Source organism: Syngnathus scovelli, chromosome 8 (genome assembly GCF_024217435.2).
Source record: "Syngnathus scovelli strain Florida chromosome 8, RoL_Ssco_1.2, whole genome shotgun sequence".
Classification (NCBI taxonomy): Eukaryota; Metazoa; Chordata; class Actinopteri; order Syngnathiformes; family Syngnathidae; genus Syngnathus; species Syngnathus scovelli.
Genome location: NC_090854.1, coordinates 16,400,843 through 16,425,745, shown reverse-complemented (window position 1 = coordinate 16,425,745; position 24,903 = coordinate 16,400,843). Strand labels below are relative to the sequence as shown.

At 41.3% G+C, this 24,903-nt stretch overlaps 1 long non-coding RNA gene across 1 annotated transcript in view; it reads left to right on the top strand.

The window, feature by feature from the left end:
* LOC125973483 (uncharacterized) overlaps positions 1–24,903 on the top strand; it is a 61,138-nt gene that overhangs the window by 18,361 nt on the left and 17,874 nt on the right. The window contains exon 2 of the long non-coding RNA XR_007483164.2: positions 24,224–24,368. This is a non-coding gene — a long non-coding RNA (uncharacterized lncRNA). The remainder of the gene's footprint in view (positions 1–24,223; positions 24,369–24,903) is intronic.

The window sequence follows — 24,903 nt, the reverse complement described above, 5'->3', positions numbered from 1 at the left end:
GGCATGTGTTTCCTGGCAGGTCTTATTATGGCCTCCTCCTAATCACTGTCCCCATGCAGCCCCTAACAAGAGGCAGCTACAGTGTGGCCGCCACCGTCGCACTGAAGGAGCTCGTCTTTTGTTGTTTTATTTCTTTCTCCTTTTTCTTCCTTCTCCTCCGCCTCCTCATCCTCCTGGACAGACAGCCTGATTATACAGTACAGGAGCGCCTATGAATGTTTATATATTTTTGTATTTTATTTTTTTCTGACTGACTCTCGTTTACTGCCTGACTGTGTGTAGACCTTAATTGGGAAATGCTTTAAATAATTTCTAATTACAACAAGTGCGACAATAATTGGCGGGATAATCTGTGGATTAATTAGCCGGGTAGTGTGTGTGTGTTTGGTCAGCATGCATGTGGGTCATTTTGTCTGTTTGTGTGTGTGTGGGGAGGGGGTCTCTGTGTTTGTGTGCACCCCCCCAACCTCCACCCCCCACTCCCGCCAACTGCAGACACACACACTGACAACACACTCGGCAAGGGCTGCTGAATGGAGGCCAGGTTGTGCAGCTTGCTAATGGAATCCTGCCCACTCGAGGAGGTCTGTCAAGGAGGGAGGCCAAGACAGAAGCAGCTTTGTTGGACAAGTTTTTTTCATGGGTGGCCCCCACCATCCAACCTCCCTGAGACCCCCCTCATTTGTATCACAGCGGGCAGCCCCCCCCTCGGAAAAAACACCATCGTATTTAACAGCTAACCTCACCTCGCCCAACCGTCCCATCCCCAGCCTTCTTTTCTTTCTTTGGCTAAATGACACATTTTATTTTCTTTGACCCCAATGCGCTCCCAAGCCAGAGTGCCGCTCCCTCCCCCCTTCCCTTTCTCCTTTTTTTTCCACCACTCTCTCCGCTTCACCCTCTTGTGCCCTGCTCCACCTTTCCCTCCTCCCGTCTTCCTGTCGTGGAGAGGGCTAGCTACGGCGCCCTGCCTCTTGAGTGGGGTACTTCCACCTGGTCCACCCTCTAATTACTGCACTCTTCCCTCTTGGGAATACAGTAAAAAAAGGAAGAAATAGAGGAGAGAGTGTGTATGGGGGGGGGGGGAGCACTTGTTGCACCAAGCATTGCATTTTGCTCTGAATTACCACAACTTCCCCCTCGTTCAATTATACACGAAGAAAGTTCAAGGTTGGTATCATAGTTGCTGGGTATTACTTTTTCCGTTTATCTTTTTCTGCTTTTTACCTTGATCACACGATGTGCAGCATTCCCCTCCTCCCCTCCTCCCCGCACCGTCGTTTCTCCTTCGGCCTCGGTGACAGATGGCTGTCAAGGGCGTCCAAATTGGAAGCAGGAAGCAAGTAAACAAACGAGGCCCAGATCAATATGGCATCTTAATTGAACAGTGACACAAACATGATGCCGCCGCCTGCTAACCAACATCTTTTTGTTCTTTTTTTTTCAAGGCTTCACAAAGCCTTAACGTTCTGGGCACTTCATTAGGTACACCTGCAGATTCTTGCTAAAAGAAAAAATGGCTGCCTAAAGCAGGTTGTGGATTAGTGAGATACATTAATTTACAAAATGTGTTGAATTGCATCATACTGATATTTCACTTAATTTAATTCTCGGCATTCTAAAATGAAAGGCCTTACTTATTTAATATATTTAACAGTAGTTTTTCGATTGAATTTTTTGGTTCAAACATGATGCAGTGAATTTGGATAAAAATTGAGAAACTAAGAAATTAGAAATTTACAGAAGGGCAGAAACACTATCAAGGAGTGGCCTGCTCACCTTCAGATGTTGCTTTAAATTTTGCATTGAGCACATCCAAAAAGACAGAATTTGGTAATCCATCGTAAGATTATGCTGGTGTCCCTAATGTTGCGCCCTTTGCTCCATTCTCGCATCATGACAGCTGCAGATGGAGAATTTGGGGGTCTCACCTGGGTGTGCAGCCCCAGTCTGACATTTACTGGGCCAGGACAAGGACATAGCATCTCCCGTCTCCCTCCCAGTTAATCAGACTGGTGTGAAAGGCAGGCTGATAAGGCCATTGTCTGCCTGACAATGTCTTGGTGATAGGCCCGCAGTGGCCAACTGGATGGCGCATCAAACCGTCCCGTACGCGCACCCCCACCGCAGCCCTCTCCCCAAACACTTTTCTCAAAGCTCGCTTCCCAGTGCCCCCGCTGTTGCCTTTGCCTCCCACCGCCCCCTCGCTATCCTCTCCTGACCTCGCTCCTTGGCTCCGCTCTTCTTCGGGCCTCCATTGAGCGTCCGCAGGGCCACCAGAGGGAACTCATTAGTGCTCTGCTCCCAGGTTAATTGGCTTGCCGCAAGAAAAGGAGCCCGGACCGAGACATGAATGAGAAGAACACCCACTCTGTGGGCGAAGAAAAGGAAATCGACCCGTGCGCTTCTCACGCTGGCAGCTCCTCTAAACAGTGATGCAGCTGCTGTCAGGCCAGATGTGAACCCAAACGACTGATTAACGCCGCGAGCTGCGCTAACTGCGTGTATGGAAGGGGGGAGAGGCCTTGGCCCCTATTGTTGGCGCTATCTATCGTGGCGCCGCGCGACAAATCTGCAGGGCGCTCGGGTTGACAGGTCCATATTTCCCCCGAAGAAAAGAAACACGATAACCATCGGGCTGAACTGAAAAGTGTTATCCGTAAGCTATCGCAGTGCGGATACGGCCTGGATTGGTGCGCAGTGAAGCCATCTGAAGGAAGTGACTCTTGAGGGAGCATGTTGGAGCACCGGTGCTTGTGACAATGCCAGGAGGCCCGCAAGTGCACTCTAAGCGCTGTCGGGTCTTTAATTAACCACGCCGCTTCCTGTCACCTACGACCCCCCGGCACATGGCGGCCGGCGGATGACCAGTCAGACCTTTTCGCCACACGAGAATGTCAAGGCCTGACCTTCACCAAGGTCGTTCTGTGTGTTAGCAGGGCACTTCCTGGCTCATGCTAGGTGAGCATTTTTGATTCCGAACGGTTTGATACTGCTTGAAAGAACACATAGAATATTCTGTGAGAAAAGGATTTTGTCAAATATTTATATATATAATAATAATATATTTTATATTTTTCTTTATTTATGTTATGGAATCTTCATTAATGGAGATGATGACAAGACATTTTCACTCCGAGCCGTAACAAAAAAAAAAACCATCTTCCAAAGTAAAAGAGTAGTAGCACATATTAATTTAGTTTTTATGTCTGCTGCCGACGTCCTCGTTCATGGAGTGTCATGTGAGACTGTACCATTTTTAATTTAAAAGTTAACTTACTGACTTGAGCTGGACTGGACATAAGATAGGAATGTACCATTATTACGACAAACTCATTGGCTTCACAACATCTCCATTTCTTCTCCCTGGAGCCAGTTTCCGAGAAAAGCTGGCCTTGTTTGTGCTCGAACTATTTTCCATCCTTTCTTCTTCTGCAGTCAATCTTTTTTTTTTTTGCCGTCTTTTCTCCCCCGGTGAGATGATAAGAGGATCAGTGTTTGGCTCTGTGCTCGTATATTTGTACGAGAGGGCCTGAGACTCGGGCCTCACCTGACACACTGACGACGAGGATTATACCAACGTGGTAACTGTTTGCCCCGCCTTACTCCTCCTCCTCATCTCCTCCTCTTGGCTCGGGTTCTGGCTTAGTTCGTTGTTGGACCATTACTCCCTTGTAACCGCCATTCTCTCTCTCTCTCTCTCTCTCTCTCTCAACACACACACACATGCTAAGCACCCCCACCTGCCTCATGCCCCTTGTCTTTTCAAATGGGAGAAAGCAAAAGATGGAGGGGAGGGAGGCATCTGCATAGATTTGCCGCCATTGTGTGTCAATCATTTTCTGTGTGTGTGTGTGTTTGTGCGTACGCTTACCCACTAATGATAATACAGTAAGATGCTGAGAAGCACAGAGTGGGCTGAAGAGGTTCTGGTCCATGGGCTCAACAGTTTTTCGCAGTAATAGTACAGTAAGAAGACCTTCAATAATCCACAGGGGAGGAGAGAGGTTCTCTTCCTGGTCCGCTACTAAATGTTGTCTCCTGAGCATTAGAAATTGTTTTTGTGTTGATTACTAATTCTAATCATTTTTCTTTTGGCTTTGATTCATAATTGATAGCCCGTGTAAAGAAATACATTTTAAATTAAAGTCTGGGCTTCTCAGGTTTTTCATGTTCAGGTGAGCTCAATGACATTGTGAACCGGCAGGAGGTCCAGGGTGTGATTCACTTGAGATCAGGTGGACCAGACCCAGTTTCACGATTGACATGTGACGTCAGTGCAACAGGTTGAGGTGTCGTTGAGGTCACATGAGGTGGCTTTCTTTGGTTCTGCTCCAATCAAAAAGTTGCATCAGAAGATCCTTTGCTGGAGGCCAGACAGAATTCCTCTTGTCGTTGAAATTCCCGAGTAATCAATGTCATTTGTAAAGCTCTCGTCGTTCCTCAAAGACTAATAAAGCATTGTCATGCTAATCGTACGTCGAAATTTATCTTGGTTAGATACTCTTTATATCATCATATATGACCCCGTCAAAATAAAACACTTCTAATATTTTGGAATGGCAAAGGAGCCATCTAAGCCATATTTTTTCATTATTTATTTGTCAATTTTAGTTATCCCCCTTATTCTTTGTCATCTAAAATAACCTTGCTGTTCGTTTGTGCGTGGAAGATCTCGAGTGGTTCCAATGCTAAGCTCTTGCTGCTTCTCCACTATAACGGTGATACAGTAAGTCGTCCTTGAGGAGGACGGAGGGTCGTTTCTTCGTGGTTCATTTAGAATGTAAAAGTGCAATTGCTTATAAAAAGAAATCATATTTTTTTAAAGCATAATGATGAAAATAACAGACTTGTTCAAATGTTCCTCCCTTTCACCTTTTTTTTCTAACTCATCATGTCCCTGCAGGAACACTCATGCACTCATCCCCCCCCCCCCCCCTTCAGTTTTTTTTTTTTTTTTTTTTTTTTTTTTTGCCGGTGTCATAAGTGGGTGTGCAGAGTATCGCCTTGAGCTGCAGCTGAACATGAAATCAACACAAACTGGGGCAGTGACAGTCTTTAAATCGGCTTTAGATCACTATGAAAAGGTAAAGGATTAGGACGCTTTTCTGCCGTCGCGAGGAGATAGGATGGCGTTCTTGGAGGAGCGCCCACTCCTCGCAGCCCACTTTGGGGCCGGGTGTCTATCTTCTAATCTTCTAAAGCACTCTGCTTTTGTCGCCATTTGCATGGAGTGTGGCCTACATAGTTATTTAGCATATGCTCGTGTTTGCTGGGCTTCAAAGCTCCTTGTGATGGAGGATGAATATGACTCTTCTACACAATTTCAACATTTTCTACCCTTCTATTTATATCCCATTGTCATCTGTTTAGTCGCTTTTCATTTTGCATAACTTTTTTAACACCGCAATTATTCAATATTTGTGAAATACTATTTTTAAAATCCTTTTAAGTCATTTTTTGAAATGTCCAGATCTGTCCATTGTGTTTATTTGATTTGAGACACATTTTTAGGAATTCTTTTCTCATCTTATTTACTTGAAACTATTTTTTATTTGTGAGACATTTTTTAATTACATTACATGTATTTTTTTTTCTCTTTGCTTTACTTTACAGTTACTGTTTTGAGCATGAACATCTTCCCCGAGGGCTCCTCATGAGCTACTTTGTCCCAAAGCATCTCCAAACAACATAAATGAAATTTCCCAAAAGAAAAACGTGGCTCTTGTTATTCAGACGCCGCTTGGAGGCTCTTTTGTGCGCCTTTAATTATTCTCCGCTATCAGGACGGTCCACAGGGTAATTAGTCACTTCTCTCCAAAGAAAACTCCTCCGATTCATATCAGCCTTAACTCGGCCATTTTAAAAAGCCACATGTCGGTGGAGTTCATGATAGCCCTATGAGTTTTATTTATTTATTTATTTATTGATTGAACTCAATCACATGCATTTACTCAATTTTCTTTCTTGAGCATCAAATGTGTGGAGAGTTAAAATGTTACAGCATGCATGTATTCATCGAGAATACAGGACAAAGGTGTTCTCGAAGGCGTCAGCGCACTCCTTTTTACAAGTCAGTACAAATGCTTCAATTAATGGGGAGGGAAAAGAGCTGAGTCGAAAAGACTAAAACATTTCCTTTTTTTAATTTCGTTACATAGCTAATCAAGTTTTTATTCATTTTTGCCTCATAGTTCATAGTTCAAGGAGTGTTAAAAATTGTATCATGCATTTCCAGCAACTCAAATTAGTGAGAATATTAGGTACGGTACTACGAATCTGAATAGAATCCAATAAAAAAAAAATCTGATACCTCTTTTACTAAAATAATAGGGCTCACTTTTTGTGGATCGTGGAGTATTTGCTAGGATTTTTCTAGATTCCATAATTTAGACCAAACTACAATTTTATTGACTATTGAAATGAATGAATTGTTAAATTAATAACATCTTTATGCATAATTTTTTTTGGGCGCGGTGCCTTTAGTGGATCTCATTCGGTTGTGCTGGTTTACCAAATTGCATATGTCTAAAATAAAATTTCTAAAAACAAATTCTTATGAGAAACGTGACCCCATTTATTTGATCATAACATCTAGCTCAGTTCCTATACACATTTAAGGATTACTCTGGAAAATGATTCCCCAGCCCTGCTCTTAAGGCATCAAACCTACAATATTTGATGGAGCGCATGATGACTTAACAGTAATGAAGATGGCAACACAAAGTGAGTGTGCGCACCTTGTGCAAACAACCCGTGACCTAGTAGGAGCTGCAGATTGATAATGTGTCCTTTTTAGAGCCTGCTCAAAGGGGGTGTTTTTCTAATCAGAGTCGCTGTCGTCGTTTTTGTTGTCGCTCGCAGACAGCAGACAAAGTGGCATTTCCTGACTCTTCCCATCTATGTCGGAGTTATCTGACACCCCCAAAAATGCGACTGCCGGTAGCCGGGGGGTGGGGGTGGGGGGGGGTCAGACCAGGGCACACCATCACCACCGCCGCCTTATCCCGCTAAGGAGATGGCTTCTTATCAGATGAGCCGAGGAAGTTTATTTTATGGACTAAATCTGGATGGAGGGGGGATAAAGAAATGACACATCCCTGGCGGACACAAAAGGGGAGAATGAGATTAGTCCTCCAGCAGCATATATGGCTTTAGTTCAACCTGACAGGCAGCGGATTGAAAGGTCATGAAATAATAATCCCCCTATTCTTCCGCTCTAATCCTACCAGGGTGTGTTTCACTATGGGAACGTATGGAGGGGCTGCTGCAGGCTGCGTGTTCATTTAGTCGTGTCACTGTGCTTAGATAGGCATCCAGTGCTGCTTTAAATTAATTAGGCTAATTATGATTGAAGAGGGGGATTTTTTATGATGAGTGCCAGAGCCCCTGATGTGTGCTTTTTTTTTTTTTTTTTTTTAAATATGTAATTTATGTTTAGGCACTTGCTGTAGGATGGTTTTTTTTTTGAGTCTACAGCGGAATCCTCCCAACCAGTGGCATCCTAGTGTGAGAATAGAAATGATCCAAGCGTGCCTAATTTGTCTGAAAATGATCTATTAATTACAAAATGTCTTTGTTAATCTATCTCAGTGACGTGTAGAGTCGAAGAGTTCAATTTATTAGATGGCGAATGTACAATGAAACCTGTTGCAATTAATACAATTAGCGGAATAATTGATGGCTTTCAACGTCAAGTTCATTTGCGTGAGTGACTTGAAACGAGGTCGTACCTTTTGAGATATGTTGATTTGACGTTGCGCTGTGAGATTTTTCTCATTTCAAATGCGTGCCTCACTTCTTCTGCGCTAAGGTTGAACATAATAAACTCTATGACTCCAGTGAGACTACAATTGTCGGGATTTGGGAAAAGAAATCTGAGGTTAAACTGAAATCATCAGAATGTCCTTTTTGATTTTGAAGGGAGTTTTTCAATAGGAAATTATGGAAATGTAATTATCAGTTCCAGGGTCTACATAACAAGAGTCAATTAAACAATTAAGTAGTCTAAACAGATTTGTATTTTCTTTTCCAAAGCATAATCATAAGGGAGACAAGACCAAATTTTTTTTTGAAATGCAGTATAACTGCACATACAAGTTTAAAAAGTTGCTATCCACTTTTTTCATTAACATCGACATCACAAATATATAATCCGTCTCAAACTCAAGGCTCGGGGGCCGGATACAGCCCGCGACATCCTATTACGTGGCCCGCAAAGACAAATCAAATTCATGGCAGTACAAAATTTGCAAATAGTCTTCAGTTTTAAAAAAATAGAGCTATTGCTAGGATTTTTTTTTTCTTTTTTTACCATTCATCATTTCAAAGTATTTAAGTACTTTTTCAGATTTGAAAACAAGTTATTCATCAATTTGTTGTGTATTCTATACTGTATATAATATGAGGCGTTTACATTTATATGGGTTGACAGTCATAAAGTCAAAACTATAACAAAAAAAACAACAAAAATGAGTTTGACACCCCGGACTGGTCCCCTCAGGAAATAATGATTGTCCATTCCAAGGTCAAACTGTAGCCAGCACAAAAACTTGAACTGTTAGTGATGCAAAAAGATTAATCTGGCGATTAATCTGTTTTGCGCCTGATATTTGACATTTTTAAATTGAAATCTTTGGCTTATTTTGTGACTTCCTGTCCATATTCACTAAAACCCAAAGGAAAAAAAAACAAACATCCTTTTTGATGCTCACTGAAATTCGCTTTGCACGACGACTCGCAAAACATCGTGTTGCACACCTGAGATTATTCTGTGAGTGTCCATGTGTGCACAAAACCCGGCAAGACAGACATTATGCCACTTAGTGTTGCAGTTTGGGGGAAGCACGCAAGCCTGTGTTTGGTATTTCTTTTTTTTTTTTTTTTTGAGGGAGGTGAGACGCAATTCTGAAAATCAAGCATGGATGAAAATAGTAGTGAGAAATTCAAACTTATGTGTTGTGTGCAATTATTCGATTCATCATTCTTATTCCATTACTGGCTTGCTGCAAGGAGAGTAATTTTTAGAAAGTGGAAAGGAGACAAGAGGAGGAAGGGAGGGGGGGGGGGGGGGGGGTGAAAGGAGGAGGAGGAGGAGGGGGAGAGGAGGAAGAGCAGCATCAGGCCAGCAGATCTGCATTGGTTGTATATTTCCCATTGCCCCGTTAAAGCTGGCAGACAGAGGTCAGGAAACTTAATTATAGCCTAAGTGGATAGAAACATGCAGACTGATTGGAATGGCAAGGACAAGTTTTAATACTGCGCCCCCCTCCCTCAGCCCGTCCGTCTCCCACAATGCACGACAGACGTGCAATCACGCCACCCGAGCCGAGACCCCCCTCCCCAATCCCCTTAACCCGACTCGCCGGCTGACAATAACACTAATGCATATCAAAATTATATACTCCACAAATGTGTGCGGTGCCATTACTTTCCAATTTTGCCAGTTCAATAAAAGACATATCCCGTGTAATGGCGATATCACAGCAACTTATTTCCAGGCGGCGCCACAGATAAGCCCTCACCTGCGGCTCCGCTTACGAGACTTATTAAAGCGTGCAAATTTCTGCTCAAGTCTAATTTTTCATTTTCTGCCCTTCTTTTATTAATTTATTTATTTTCCCTTTTATACTGCGACATTCCGACTCGGGGTGTAATTTCTTGATTTGGGATTTCAAATCAGCAGTGACTCGACCCAATGGGCGGCCTTTTTTTTTTTTTTTTTCCACACCTTTTTTTTTTTTTCCACGCAATCTATTTGCACTGTATAACATTTGCATATCTGCTGCTCATGAAGCAAGGCTTTAATTTCCTCCTGCCGCAGATAAACATCACCTTGTTGGACCAGATGGGTGGGGTGGGGAGCGGTGGTCGGCTACCATGGTGGGAGTGGGGGGTCATTGGAGGGGACGGCGCACAATGCTGCCGGGTCACGCATTCCGTGGTCTGAAGTAATACGATTGGTACATTTCCATACGGTGGGCAATTTTATATTTATTTATGCTAAATTAGGTACAAATGGAAGCCGGTATGAGTTGGAGATGACGATGATGATGACGTGGGTTTTATGAAGACGATTGTGGCGTTGAATAGATGGAAAAAAAAAAACTTTATTATAGATTTCAAGTGATATTTAGACTCTGACTGAGTTATAACAAAGTTTGGACACTGAAATTCCTGACACCATGTGGAAGTGGAAAAAAATGAAGATGCTGTGTTACATTTATGATATTTTTATGCATGAGAACGTTTCATTCTTTTCCATTCTTTCCCATTAAGACACAATATCTGCAAGTAAATATTGTTTTCAAGATTTATACTCATACTTAGACTGCATTATTAGTGTTGCTACCAATATCAAAAATTTTAGTAGCAGGTGAACGACAACACAGTATTGCAGATGTAACAGCCAATCATAAACAAGAATAAATTTTAGATGTAAAAATATGACGATGACATGAAATGGGAAAAAAATATATATTTAGAAACAATATCCCAATTATCAAGGTTAATTTAGCTGCGTGGGATCATTAGAATAAACTATAATAGCCGTAGTCAATAAAATTGTTGAATTTAGCCGGAATTGTACAAAATCTGGTATTCGATTATCGTGTTAAAAAAAAAAAAAACTGTCCCCATAAACAACACTCTGATGACATGAAATGTCTTTCACGTTTTTCTGCTAAATATGTCTCCAGTGTGGAAACAGGGAGGCTAGAACATTCCGATTCTGCTTTTCATTCTGTAACATGACGATGATGATATTGTGGCGATTCTAATTCTATCGCTGTTATCGTTACTTTACAAAACTCCTATTGAAATATGGGCCTCTACACGACTAATTTCTTGAAATACAAGTTATAAAACTGATTCCAGCAACATGTTGAGCCGAGTGTCAACTGACAGAGCAAGTGCATTATGGGATTTTGCTCATTGTTTGCACGTCATTTGTATGTGCAAAAGGAGGCGGCTCGTGAATAACGAGCAGCTCACGAGGGGGACTTGTGCAAAGCTCTTGTTATTTGAACGTAGGAAGCTTGTAATTTAAGCACTTCTGTCGGGAATTGTTCCGCTTTTGGAGAGCGAGTTTGAGGTTAGAGGGGTCAGAGGGAGGGAGCACCTCTGTCCTCAATTCACAGCCGTAGAATTTTTTTTTTGCGGTAATGCGAATCCCCAGGTTGGGAAGATGTGCAACAAGTCGAGCTTACTTTCAAAGACAACGAGAGCGTAAAGGCAACAATCCGAATCCCGGTGTTAATTGAATCAGACTTCAGTAATTCCTCCCCCTCCTCCTCATCCTCATCTTCACTCCCGTGACAGCTTTTGCCGTTTTCCCCCCGCGAGCTTGCGGAGAAGATGAAGGGAGCTTTCAGGCTCTTTTAGAAGATGAGGGTTCAAGAACAGAGAGATTAAGGAAGCCAGTGAGAGAGCGAGTGACTGAAAGGAGAGCTGGAGATTATGTCATATGCAATTGATGTGCTCCCTTAATGTTCCTTTTAAACATGTGCCACCGCGGCCCGCCTCTTTACGTCGTCTCTTCTCGTACGCACGTGCACGGGTTAGAGTATTAACCCAGAAATGCTGCCGCGACACAGGTGGGGCGGCTCGTGTGTCATGAGAGGAGTTTTAGCCGCTTTGATATGGATATGACACGTGTATCCTCGTATCAGCTTTCCATACATGGTCATATCCAAAAAAAGCCTTTTATAAGCATCGCCAAGGACAGAATGGACCAATAATGAAAATGTTCATTTTAGATGAACCATGTTGATTCAAAAGGGGATATAATATGGAAAGCTGACTTTTTAAATTGCAATGTCTGGCCACTCATCAAGTGTGAAATAATGCAAGCAAGGAAATATTTTGCACGATGACATCATGGCGAAGCATACAGACGTCGATTAATCGGTTGGAGCCGGGAAAGTTATCCACATCCAGTGATTTCAGCCTCTCAAGAGTAAATATTCTCTGATAGTCCGCCCTGAAAGCAGTATGATTGTCGGTGTTTTAATAAAAAAAAAAAAAAAAAAAAAAATTGCTCAAGCAAAATTAGCTTTTATTTTGAAAAACATTTTCCCCTCTCTTTTGACATGTTGCTGACCAAACCAGTAAGTGTGTCGAGATACGTTTTTGGAGCTGATTTAATTTTGAATTTTATAGCTAGCTTTTGTGATACAGTGTGAATACTTAAAAAAAAAAACATGAATTTAATTCATGGTTTTGAAGATCGACCTGACGGCCTTAAAATGATAAGCTGAATAAAAAAAAATTAATGGATGCTGTTTTTAGTGTATGTATGTGTGTGTGCGTGTATTTGTGACCACACACTCAAAGTGTCTTCAGTGTGTTCAACCATTCGATTAAAGCGGCAGCTATCACTAACAGGATTAGCAGAGTGGACAGCAGAAGTCTATCATTGCTTATTGATTTCCTCCTGATCCCCCCCTCTGACATCGGTCCATCAAGGCAAACTGTTCCATGAGTGGCCCCATTGGGAGAATCGTGACAACGTATCTCCAGAGACTTGAAAAGCAACCGGGGGGACAGCCATCTTTCCGCGTCAGGGAAAGTCAAATAAGTCAAAGCTATCGGGCGGTAACAGACGATGTCGTTGCCCCCGCTTGCCCCTCCCCTTTGCCTGAAAACGCCAGGTTGACTCTCTTTCAAGAAAATCAATTAGATCGATTCAGCGTTGGGTGGTGAAGCAAGTGAATCTCTTGGACACCAAGAAAAGATTTTGTGAAGCAAATTAATCACTGGTTACTTGAGTTACACGTGTGATATCTTTTGTTAAACATTATTTGAAATACAAAAGCTGCTTCAAACACTTAAGTTACAAGAAAGCTATTATTGAAAACGCATCACGGCATACCTGAAATACTTCAAGACGTCTCAAATCCGATTCGATCTTTCTATTATGTTTGCGTAGCAGTTTTGATAATAAGTGTCTTCATTTGAGGAGCAATTTTCTAATGATCTGCAAGTTAATTTTAATTCTCATTTGTCATTTTTATTATTTAGATAAATAAAGTACACACAGGAGAAAACAAGACATCTCACTTAATAGGTAATGACCAATTGCAGAGTTGCCAACCAGCAAAAACTTATTTCCAGAACAATTGGTAAGAATTTCTTTATTTTGTACAATGAATATACAAGAACCGTATTTTCTGGATTATAAATCGCTCCTGAATACAAGTCGCACCAGCCATAAAATGCATAATACATAAGGAAAAGACATCCCATATAAATCGCACTGGAGTATAAGTCGCATTTTGGGGAAAATTTATTTGATAAAATCTAACACCAAGAACAGAACAGTGAAGAAGTAAATAAATAATTATGACCCAGCCCTGGGATTAATGCACTACACTGTTAAACATACAAATGAAAATATATCACAAATATGGAGATTTTCAGCTAATTAACTTTTTGGGGGACACAATTGTGCAAGTCCTTACCTTCCCTATTCATCACAAAAATAATTCCAAATCAGTCCTTCCCCAATAAACTCACCTGGAACAGAAAAGGTGAATCGTTAGATGAATCGTTACAATTCCGATGAAATCTGACAGCAGTTCACTCAAGTCAGGGTTAAAAATAAAAGGTCTGCGGAATATTGCCAAATTAATAACAGCCTAACGCGAAAGGCTACGAAAGACATTTTTAAAAGTCTTGCTGCAGCTGTGACAAGATCTGAAGTCCAATTGAAAGTGGTAATTGCTTTGCTAATTTCTCCTATTAATTTCTCAGCGTGTACCAAAGGGTAGACGCATAATAGGTGAAATGTTTTAACCCTTCCACGCTTCGATTTCCTCCCTCTCCGCCTCCGTACTGATGCCTGGGTGCTGTCCTTGTGGTTTAATTGCTCATCTCTGCTCTCCGCCTTCTTTGCGCCCCTCTAACTCACGCTCTTAGACCTGAAACATCCCCCAAGACTGTCAGCCTGGAGCTGTGTCGGGAGTAATTACAGTAACTAGTGCAGTAATATTAGGCATTACAAATAACATTTCAACAATATACCCTTTCTGTAACGCCGTGGAGTTTTAGTTTCATTTTTAAGTTTATATCATTGTGTATAAATGTTTTTACATATACAGACCCTTGTTCAAATTTTTTAGATGCGAAAATTAAATTGCTTGGTGGGTACGGAATAACAGCAATAACTTTCCCAACCTTGGTCGAGAACCTTTAGTCTGAACTTTCATGGTACAATTATTTTCCTCGAATTTTCTTTCTTCATGCTTCCCTCTCTGAATCAAGGACACCCCCAAGTGTCAAAAAGATTTCAAAGAGTACATGCATCTTCTTGTTTGCTGACAAGATGTCCAGCAAAGTCATTTGTTCCCGCCCGGCTCTGAACGTAAAGAGAAGGCAGTCCATTGAATTGTCATCCGTCATGCTTAGTTAGCCGCTTGTCAGCTGCCCAGTCGTGCAGCGGTCACCCCTGACCTGGAAGCATTATATCCAAATCACATTACACGGCCCCGGCTTCTTTATCCCCCTCTTTTGAAGTCACCCCAGCGAGACATCTGTCCGGCCCTGTTTGTGTTGACTTCCCACTCGAACGTCACGTCTTAATTAGCTGATCGAATTTTCCGTGGGCGGGCGCCTTTTGTGCCAGTCGAAGCTTGTTTTGGTATTGAAGGTTTCTCCTGTGGACCAAGGTGACTGACAGACCGTCGGGGAAGAGAAAATTCGTAGAAATGGAATTCATTAATTGCAACAGTAAAGACAGGGAGAGACGATCCTTGTGTGTTCATTAGCGACGGAACGGAGGCTGGTTGACGTGGCCTTCCGCGCTCGATCATCCGCCGAGGTCCTTTGCTCAAGTATTTTTGCAGCACCTGAGTCCTTCAATGCTTCGAAGGTTGTAATTAGCGCACAGGCGACAAGTGTGCGTCCTCGAACATGTTTTTTTTCTCAAACTTTTTTTTTTTTTTTAAATTGGCTCTTTAAACACACGTCCACATAAACACAGGTATTTTATTATTCAATTTTCTTTGGTCCATATTAATGTAGCCCCCTCCCTCCAATTTGGAAACTTGACTGAAAAAAACAATATTGTTGCTTCTGCCGTCAAATAACTCGGCAGAAGTCCAAGGATTTTAAGAAAAAAAAAAACTTTATGCAATAATAGTTAATATAGCAAGATGAGTAACCATCAGATGTTTGCATTTTTCTGCATAAGCTATGCTAGTTTCAATTTAGCTGCTGCTTATAACCAGCACCGATCACCGAAAACTTTGTACCCCATTCGCATTTGGCAATCGCCCCCTTACATGTAATCAAATAATAGAAAAAAAAACGTGTCGCTTGTAGCAAAGATATTGAAACTGGAATCCAGGGCTTACTGTCTGCAAACAAAGTCTATACACCAACTAGCGCACGCACTTCTTTTACCTCCCACAATTGTCATCTTCTCAGTCCAAGGCCGAGCACCATTCAGGCGGAGCCCTCACAGTTCCCATCCGCCGCTCTGCCGCCTTCAATTAGCATTTAACTCATGAGTGTGTGTGAGTATCTCCTTGTTCTCCCCAAAGTAGCCGGGAATTCAATTTCTTCCCTCGTCTGGCTCGCACAATAGGCACACAGAGCCGGTAGGAGACAACCTCAAACTGATCCGAAGTCTTTACAATCATCTGGGTCTTCTTTTGTTTCCTGTTGTCCTTCGTCCTGTTGCATCTGTTTCCTTCTGTTGCTTGTATCTGTCGGTCTTCTGGTATGTGCAAAAAATCTGCTCAGGTTCATAAAATGTGGTCATACACTTTTGCATGCAAGCCTAATCGTTTCTAGCAGATTTTGTGGCCATGTTTCTAGAAGCTTTCAAATTTCTTGACACTTACAAATCATTTCTTCAATCGTCAATGCTAGTGAGGAATAGAATGAAAGGCTTTTCCAAAAAGTATGACATCATAGCAGACCAGAAACAAGGCAGGTCATTGGATAGTTAACCAGACGATGAAAATCACCGCACGTAGATGAACGGCTCCTGAAAAATCAAATCGTTCATGTCAGGATAATTCGGGACCCTTTTTACCGTACCAGACCAAATACACAGCTCGGAGGGAATGAGGCTTAGTCGAAATTCATAATGACGAGGGGAAAAATTCCTCAAGGATGACAAGTTCTCAGGGAAACAGGAGAGGAGCCAACTGTCTTTCAATGGCGAGACGTCCACTCTATCCCCTCAGCCATGACGCCCACAAGACTACTTCTAAACAATTCAAATTAATCTCCCTTTTTTTATTAATCAACCACTTGGCGGCTGCCTCACTCTTACTCACTCGTGTAGTCAGGCGACGTATTCTCTCAAGGATTTAGTTGGAAATCATACAAACAGTTAAGGAGCATATTGCATTAGTCATTCGACTATCTCGCAGCGACGTCGTCGTGCCTGACATAAACGCACATACACAACACCCCGCAAAACATGACACATTCTCTACACTATAGTTAGCAACTCAAAATTGTTATCCTTCGCCATATAGTCAAAGCATTTCGGTAGTTTGTTTTTAAACTCTAAAAACTTGCAATGTTTCTTTCCGTGCAAAACTTTTTTCGACTGTGCGAGGACATGAAGTACTTACTTTAGTGTCGTGGGAATTTATTTTAATTTTTGTGGCAGTGGTGGTATGTATACATTGTATTCTGTATTGTGTTGAAATAAATCAATATTTCGTCAATAAATACATATTGAAATAGTTAAAAAATTAAATAAATAAAATATACTGTACTTCATGGCACATTAGATTGTTTCTTCATTAATACTAGAATCATTTTTAAAATTTTGACAGTGGTCCATCATAATTTATTGGCTTTATTTACATACTCACATATAAATTGGATAATTAAACTGTATCAATAAAGTTAGATAATAATGTTAGTCTTGTTGCTTGCACAAACAGTAAAACCAACTTTGTTTATTCGATGTAAAAATTTGGTACAGTTTGAAAATTAATTTCAGAAAATAAATTGTCACGAATTCTAGGGGAACTTGTGGAAATGTCATTTAAACTCTCCTTGGTTTGATGCAATTCTATTGCCTCTGATGAAGAAGAAGAAAAGAGAGCTAGCCCTGAAAAGCTTCTGAGAGTCAGGCCTTGGCACAAATAGGCTTATCTATGTGATACAGAAATATGGGCACATCATAACCTAGAGTGCAAAAGTTAAAAGATTTCTTTCTCCAGCTGAATAAAGAGACAAATAGAAATGACATATTTTAGAAAAATCTGAAGTCGGGGGAAGAGAGGCAGCCGTAAATGAGCATAAAGCAATATATAACTGAAACAGACACATTTTTTTGAAAATTCCACAACATTTTAATTGACGATTTCGATTTAAAATGAAAGCTTCTATATGTCAAACACTGACACATAAATCAAACTGATCTTAAATCAATAAGTTAAAGTATCTAAAATCATCATATCAAACTCTCAAGCTAATTATATCAGTGTGGACTTGTTTTTGGAAAAAGTAAATAAAAATAAAATGAAAACCCCAACTGACTAAAAAGTTGCTTGAGGAGAGCACATACTCTGAAATCGGGCATTAAACTTCAATCGACAATTAATTACAAAAATACGATTTAACAAGTAGTTTAAATGAGCAGAAACCCAACTTTATCACGATAGGAATAAAATAATGGCTGAAAATAACCTTATGATGTTGCATATCAACCAATTTAAATCAAATGTTGTGACAGTTTAACCTTGGCACTAATTATCTTTATATTATTTCCTATCGGGAAAGATTGCACTGACATTAGAACGAGATACTAAGGTGTGTTATGTATCCTATGAAGGGTTCGATTCATACAAAACACGATTCGCTTCCTTTGTGTGCAGCGCATAACCTTGTGCCTGCACATAAGTTTCCATGTATGGTTGTTTATTACAAAAACATGCATACAGTTCAGAGTACGCTGCTTTTGTTGAGTTGTCTTTCTAAGGCCACCATCTGCTCAAGGTGAACTCACTATGTGCAAAAAAGCATGTGGCTCATGGCATTAGCATATTGCCAGCAAAACTCATTTTGTAATCATAGTTCTTCAAAAAAAAAAAAAAATAGAAGTAACGCCAAAATGTCAAAACTTTGAGTTTAACCTAAATTTACATATTTTGGTGATTTATGCCAATTAATAATCGTATGTCTGTGACGGCAGTATACATATTTCCGTTATTCCTGGAAGCGAGGAGAAGCAGAGCGAGTGAAAAACATGGTCGGGCGCAAGAGTTATCCTCCTGAGGAATACGTTGTAGCTCCATTAGGAAGTGTTAACTCAGCGTAACAGCAAAAAATGGGAAAAATATGCCAAATAAACGGGTTTGGGTTGAAATGGACGAAGTCACTTTTGGTTGATGTGGAAGTCGACATGGTTTCTTCTTCTACTAATATTTCTGGTCGATTTGCTCAATCAGTTTTTTACTGTTGCTTACACAAACAGTGTATTCTTAATATATATATATATATATATACAGTATATATTTGTGTGTGTGTGTTTGTGTACACGGCAAAAGTACTCCGTTAATTCACGCACACATTTGAGCAGCTCACCATGTGTATTTCCAAGGGTGTCCTGTAACCTTGGTCTAGACAGGGGCAAGGGACATTCATACACATTTATTCAAAAGGACGCTTCTCATTCAATTCTCTCCATATTCATAAGCAGTTTCGCACCCCCGCTCTCGTTTTTTCCCTTTCAGCTTTAAATTAAAGGTACAGGAACGAGCCAGGCCTTTCATCTCCAGCTGAAGGAGGGGGGGGGGAGTGGTGGGAGAGAGCGAAGGTGTGTGTGTGTGTGTTAGGTGTGTGCGCTGGCGAAGGGCAGGGGAAGGGAGGGGAGGTTGGACAAGGGGGAGACTCCACTCTCTATTTATTAGTCCCCCCCCCCGCCCCATTTCGCCTGACAACTCACACGTGTACGCTTCCTAAACGACACCTGGCAAAAAATGATTCATTAATTCCAAAATGTTTTTTTCCAAAGCCATATTTCAAAGGCCTAGACGGGAAGGAGAGAGGAGCTGAGTGGGCCCCGGTGAGGAGGAAGTGAAGGGAGGGATAAGAGGGGGAGCTAAGGTGCATTGGAGTACACTTCAAGTTTTAGGTCGGGCTTGGGGAAGGGGGGGAGCAGATCGCTTTTTGAGCCAGGACATAATCAAATACAGTGGAGCCTCGGTTTTTGAATGTCCCGGCTCTCGAACAAATGATGCATGGTTGTACTCATTTTTTGTTTTAGTAAATCCTGTAAATCTGTTCTGCAGTCGGGTTAGGATGGATTCGATTACCCTGTTGCTCTGCTTTCACTCGTATTATAGTCCGAAGGCTCAACTCTGTTTTCTTGCCGCCATTGGATTAAATGTAGGTGTCTCCGTCCTGTGTTGATTTTGAATACAGCAGAACTTTGTTTTCCTTTTGTTCTTCATGTTGTGTTTCTTTGGAACGTGACATTAATAAAGCATATTGCTAGCAGCATTGTATTGCGTTCTAAGTTCCGATGCAGTTTCTACAAGCTGTCTACCTGTTGGGCTAATTGTTCAAACTCGTCGAGCGCTGTGTATTTATCCACATGAGCGGCGAAGGGGTCGGCAGCGCGATCGTGTGTCGAGCTGAATCTTTCATACGACCGCAGATGATGCGCTTAATTATAGATGGCAGGACAAGGCGGGATCCTTAGCCTCAATTAGACGGGGCCACGGGGTGAGTGACCTGTAGCACGACTGTCAGTGCCTATTACACACTACACGTGGCCAGTGACAGCGAGGGGGCGGAGGGCAGGGCCGGGTTACAAGGCCTTCTTCGACTGTATTCTTTTCTCCATCGAGCTACACGCTACATCCAGTCGCACACAAATGCCGATGTGCGTTTTTTTTCTTTTCAACTATTGTTAGCGGTAAAATCAATTGCATTGATTGTGTCATTGTGTGTGTTGCTTTTCAAAACACACTGTATTTGGCTCATCGTTAAAACAAATTAGACCTTATTATCGTGACGTCACAGGTACTTTCCGGTAGCAGTAGCTTCGATAGCACCACTAGTAAATACAAGTTGAACTTTTTGAGGAACTGTTAGACTTTTGTAGGGGCAGGTGATAAAGTTAAAAATGAGGGCTCACATTGGCAAAATTATTCACAAAAAAAAATAAATGCAAGTATGACAGGGTAGGCCAGAAGTTTCCATACATAGGAAAATTTATAATGTGTATTTTTTATGTTTCAGATACACTCTGTATTTTATGTATGGAAAACCTGCAGCTTTATTTGACTTTATTTGAAAAAAGTTTATGTATCTTCAAAGCAGAATTTTCTATTTGTGCAAATGAGTTTTTTTTTGTCCAACAAAAATCTGCTTGCTTAATGCTAAGAAATAATGAAATGCTAACTGAGATTAGCATCGATATTCCAGTAAGTAAATAAACATTCCAACAATTTCTACTTTAACATACGGTCTTCAAAAACACAAAAGACACAACGTGGTACAACAATTCTCAATTTGGACTGCAAACTTGATAAATCGGGACTTTACTGCACTCAAAAGACGGTATAAACTTGAGATGTACTAGTCCTGACGTGGCGATGATGTCATAGCGAAGCAACCCAAACTTTTCTTTCTTGTATTTCTAAGACTTTCCTGCTCCTGTCTGTCACGTCCACTGTCATGTAATTGAGTCGCTAACAAGCAGCAGCGACATGTTTTTCTCACGGAGGACACTGGGTGTCCTGTGTCTCTTTTCCCAGGACCGTCCCATGTAGGTCTGCTGTCTCCTTGGAACAAAACCAGGCAAATAGCCCTGAAATGTATCATATAATGATCCCAATTTAATGACTGATGGCCTCTCGGCTCACCTCATAATGATTATGATTTCCACTGAAGTGACATCGCTTCGTTGAGATGAATGAGGATGAGAATATCCAGTCTCTTGCCTCACCTGTGCTAACTCACCTGTGTGAACACCGGGGCCAGTAATCCCACATGGCCTTTTCTCCTTTGCGGACTGCTGATTAGGGCATTAAATATAAATGGGGTTCAGTTTAGGGGGGGGGGTTTGCTCATATGGCGGTATATATTTCTGTTAATTTTTCTCATCCACCTCCCACTGCACCGTGTACTAGGCCCCTCCCCCTCCAGACAGAATATGATAGCATGGGTCCGTCGCAGCAATGATTAGCCCTATTTTCCGTGAGGTCATCTTACAGGGACGCCGGACGGCTGTGGTTCGCACACTGGCGGCTCTGTGCTGAACTCCCCAAACAAGCAACTGCCCCCCCAGGACATGATGGTACAGATCTCATGAACATGTATTTTATTAATTACCCGATTGGGTATCTGTACTAAAATGAAACTGGGGAGTCGTTCAAAGTTTTATGAACATATGTTCATGTTAGGCAGAATCTTGTTCATTTCTAAAATGATTGCCTAATGTTTGTTCAAACATGAACAATCATCTACAAGTGCAAGCCACTTTCAACATTTAAAATTGGTGAGTAGTTTGCAAAAATGGTCAAATATTGATTCAACTTTTACCCATCAGTACCACCAATGGAGAGCAATAGCAGCAAGTTCTGGTAAATAACTCAAATCTTTGGTACCTGCGATTGTGCATGATCAAAAGGTGGCATGATTGATTGCTGCTTGGGTGCTAAACTGTTCAAATGACAAAAAACGATTCGTTGAGTTTTGGAGGGCGTCAATCGAGGTTTCAAGATTTTCATCAATGTTATTTGATGTGGACTGAGCGTAGAGTCAAATTTTCATTTTTACGTCGAGGAGACGGTGCAAGGGCCTATTCGACTGTTTTCGACCTTTGACATTGGAGCTAACATTAAACCACTGATGGATGAAGCCATCAAAAGGATCGTATGTGATGAATTCCAAATGAAGGATGCACGCCTGTTTGGAGATCAAGGCTTTAACTGCCACAACTTTACAGCCGGCATCAAAATAAAATCCTTTAAAGTGTGACGTAGGCGTGACAGAGTTTGGTTAGCGGCGCCGCACGGTGCCAAGTCGCAACGCAATGACATATTTTCAGCTTCATTCAAAAAAAAAAAAAAAGGGGGGGGGCACGTCGGTTGGGTCAACAGCTGCAGGCTAGAATTAGAAATCAATTATTCAGCTTTCGACAAGCTCATTAAGTCTGTGAATAGGTTTTTTTTTCCTTCGGAGTCTGCCTGCTCATTTCTCCGAGCTTGCAGTTTTTAATTAGTATATTTTTCACTTGAAACTTTGAAAAAATCCCTTAAAAAAAAATAAAAAATAAAAACAAGAGGTAGCCCGTTAATTTAACACTTGCTGAGCTCTCTGACAGTGTGTGTGCACATATTGGAGACCACTAGGCTTGTTTGGACACTGTCTAATGACTGGAGTCATCAAACTAAATTAGGCATTAATAATCCAAGAGGTGTAATCTGTGGAAATTAGGCATTAATAATCAAAGGATGCCTGGAAATTATCCCGCAAGGCCGCAAATGAAGCTGCACTAATCAGCGGAAGGTGCTCAAGAAGACCAAAATGGGGGAAACGCATAAGAGTTTTACGGTGAGCTCGAAGGAGGGGAGGCGTCCACGTTGCCATGGAGACGACTATCAATCAGCATCATCAAAGTACGCTTACGTTTCCTAAAACTGTTACAGTGCAGGATGGCTTATTAGCAAACGCTCCTTGTCCACACACACACACACACACACACACAGTCTCCTCCCTCTCGCTCCCTTTCTCCCCTCTTCAACTCCTCCTCCTCTCCACATTGTGTGTGTCTATCTGATCCCGTGGCCTTTTGTTGCGCTATGAAAGGCCCGATGCCACACTCATTATTTTCTCCTTTATCTCTCTCCCCACTGCTCTGATTAGAACAGTCGCTCCTGACAGACGCCCTCAGCCTCCTCCTATCCATTACATTCTCGGTGTGTGCGTGAGTCTGCATGTGTGTGTGCAACACATGTGAAGCTTACCTACCTATATAAATCGTAAGTGTACTCACAAGGCTAAAAGACGGACAAGTGAAAACATGGCCGGGATTAGATGCGTTTACATCGGTCTGTCCGGATCGGTTTTGTTTTTGTCGATACCAAAATGTACGCCGAAATCCCACGATATCATCTCCTTTTCCAATTATAAAAAAATATATTTCGACCTGCATGACCTGACATGAGTGATATGATCGGTGAAGAAAAGTCAGCACTCTGAGAAGAACCCAATTGTTCAAATTTGACTTTTAAGAAACCACCACGCCCGAGGAGAGACAACCAATCACCAATAGAAGGCATTGCTGACAAGGTCAGAATGCGTTGTTGGTGTTTTAGGATAAATTAATCAGTGAGGCTTACCATGTATGAATCAACAACTGCTTTTATTATATTTAGATTCACTTATTAATCTGTGTTTCTTCTTAATGATTACTAATGATTATTCTGACTAATCCTATTCCACACACGTGCACACACTCAAATTGTGATGCCTCACTGCATATTTATTTCTTTACTGTAAAATGCACAATCTACTTAAATACTCTCCTAAATGATGTTTTATTTAACTGTTTATTTTTAATTTATGTTAAAGTGGAAATTACATTTTAAGGTCCTATTTTGTTATGAAAGAAACGTTTGAATATTCTTGTGTGACCTGACACTTAATAAATGGACATTCACCTCTGGAAAAAATATATATTTTGGCACTTTAAGATTTGTTTTGGAGTACCCCTGCTTGTGTTTGGTGTCATCTTACAGCCATTCAAACTCTAATCTCCTCTAAGCTGTTTATGGCTAAAGATGAATTTATGCATAAATCAATAGCACAGAATTACGAACAACACTTTTTAAATGTTTACAGAGGCATCTAAAATATATTTTCCCCATTGGGAAAGTACTCTGAATATGTAATTTGCTTTTAAATCACATTATCATACACAAACCAAGCAGAAAGGTGGTGCAATTCACCTGTGAGTTAATGGAATATGGCTTTAAGAGGAAACTAATTATACCCGTTTAACAAGAATTGAATGGCTCTTCTTTGGAAGGCCTGATTCCCAATGTAAACATTAATGGCCTCCTTGATTAACATAAGAATAGTGTGTTATTGTGCTGCCGCCCATTGGATATGTATCTGTGCTGCACCGCACACACTGAGTGAACGCCCTAATACACTTATTACCTGCCTTATCTGCCAAAAGTGCCATTTCTGTTTTATTGTTTGACTAATTTGTGTAAAATTCATTTTCTAATTACAGTTATAAAGCATGCGCCCGTGGGGATTTTAGCCGAGGCTAAGTCAAGCCTTCTTCTTCTGGTCTGTCTTTGGAAGTCGTCAACAAATGAAATGCACCGCAAGGAGCAAAAGGAAGCAAGATGGCGGTGGAGGACACAGGAAATAAGGTGAGGTGTTAAATGGCGACGTGGTGAGCTAAAGGGCACGTGAAAGGAAGGCATGCTTTGACTTGAGGGCCCTCCCGGGGATGATGACCTTCTTTCACATTCTGCTAACTTTTGACAACTGACAACGATCCCGCCCTGCCGTCCAACACACATTGAAGTCCTGCAATTTCCTTAAAGGCCAAACTGATGCTACTTTTGTTAGCATAGCTACAGTACAAGTGGAACGCTACACTAGTGGCTCGATGAAATTTGCCCTTGGGGCTAGCTCACCTGTTTTTTGGGTTTGGTTATGTTGTATTCACAAGTTTGGAACAAACCAATCTTATATACAGTGCTACTTCGCGTTTCGTTTATCGCGGCTTCGCTACATCGCGGATTATTTTTCCAAATTAAAAAAACATTTTTAAAAGTCAATATAAAACTTCTAAATTGAAGAAACGTGTCTAACCTTTAGGACAATGTAATATTGCTCCAAATGTTCGTTTACATTCCTTTAGAAGTCCATTTTCGCGTGTTAGCACGATCGCGAATTAGT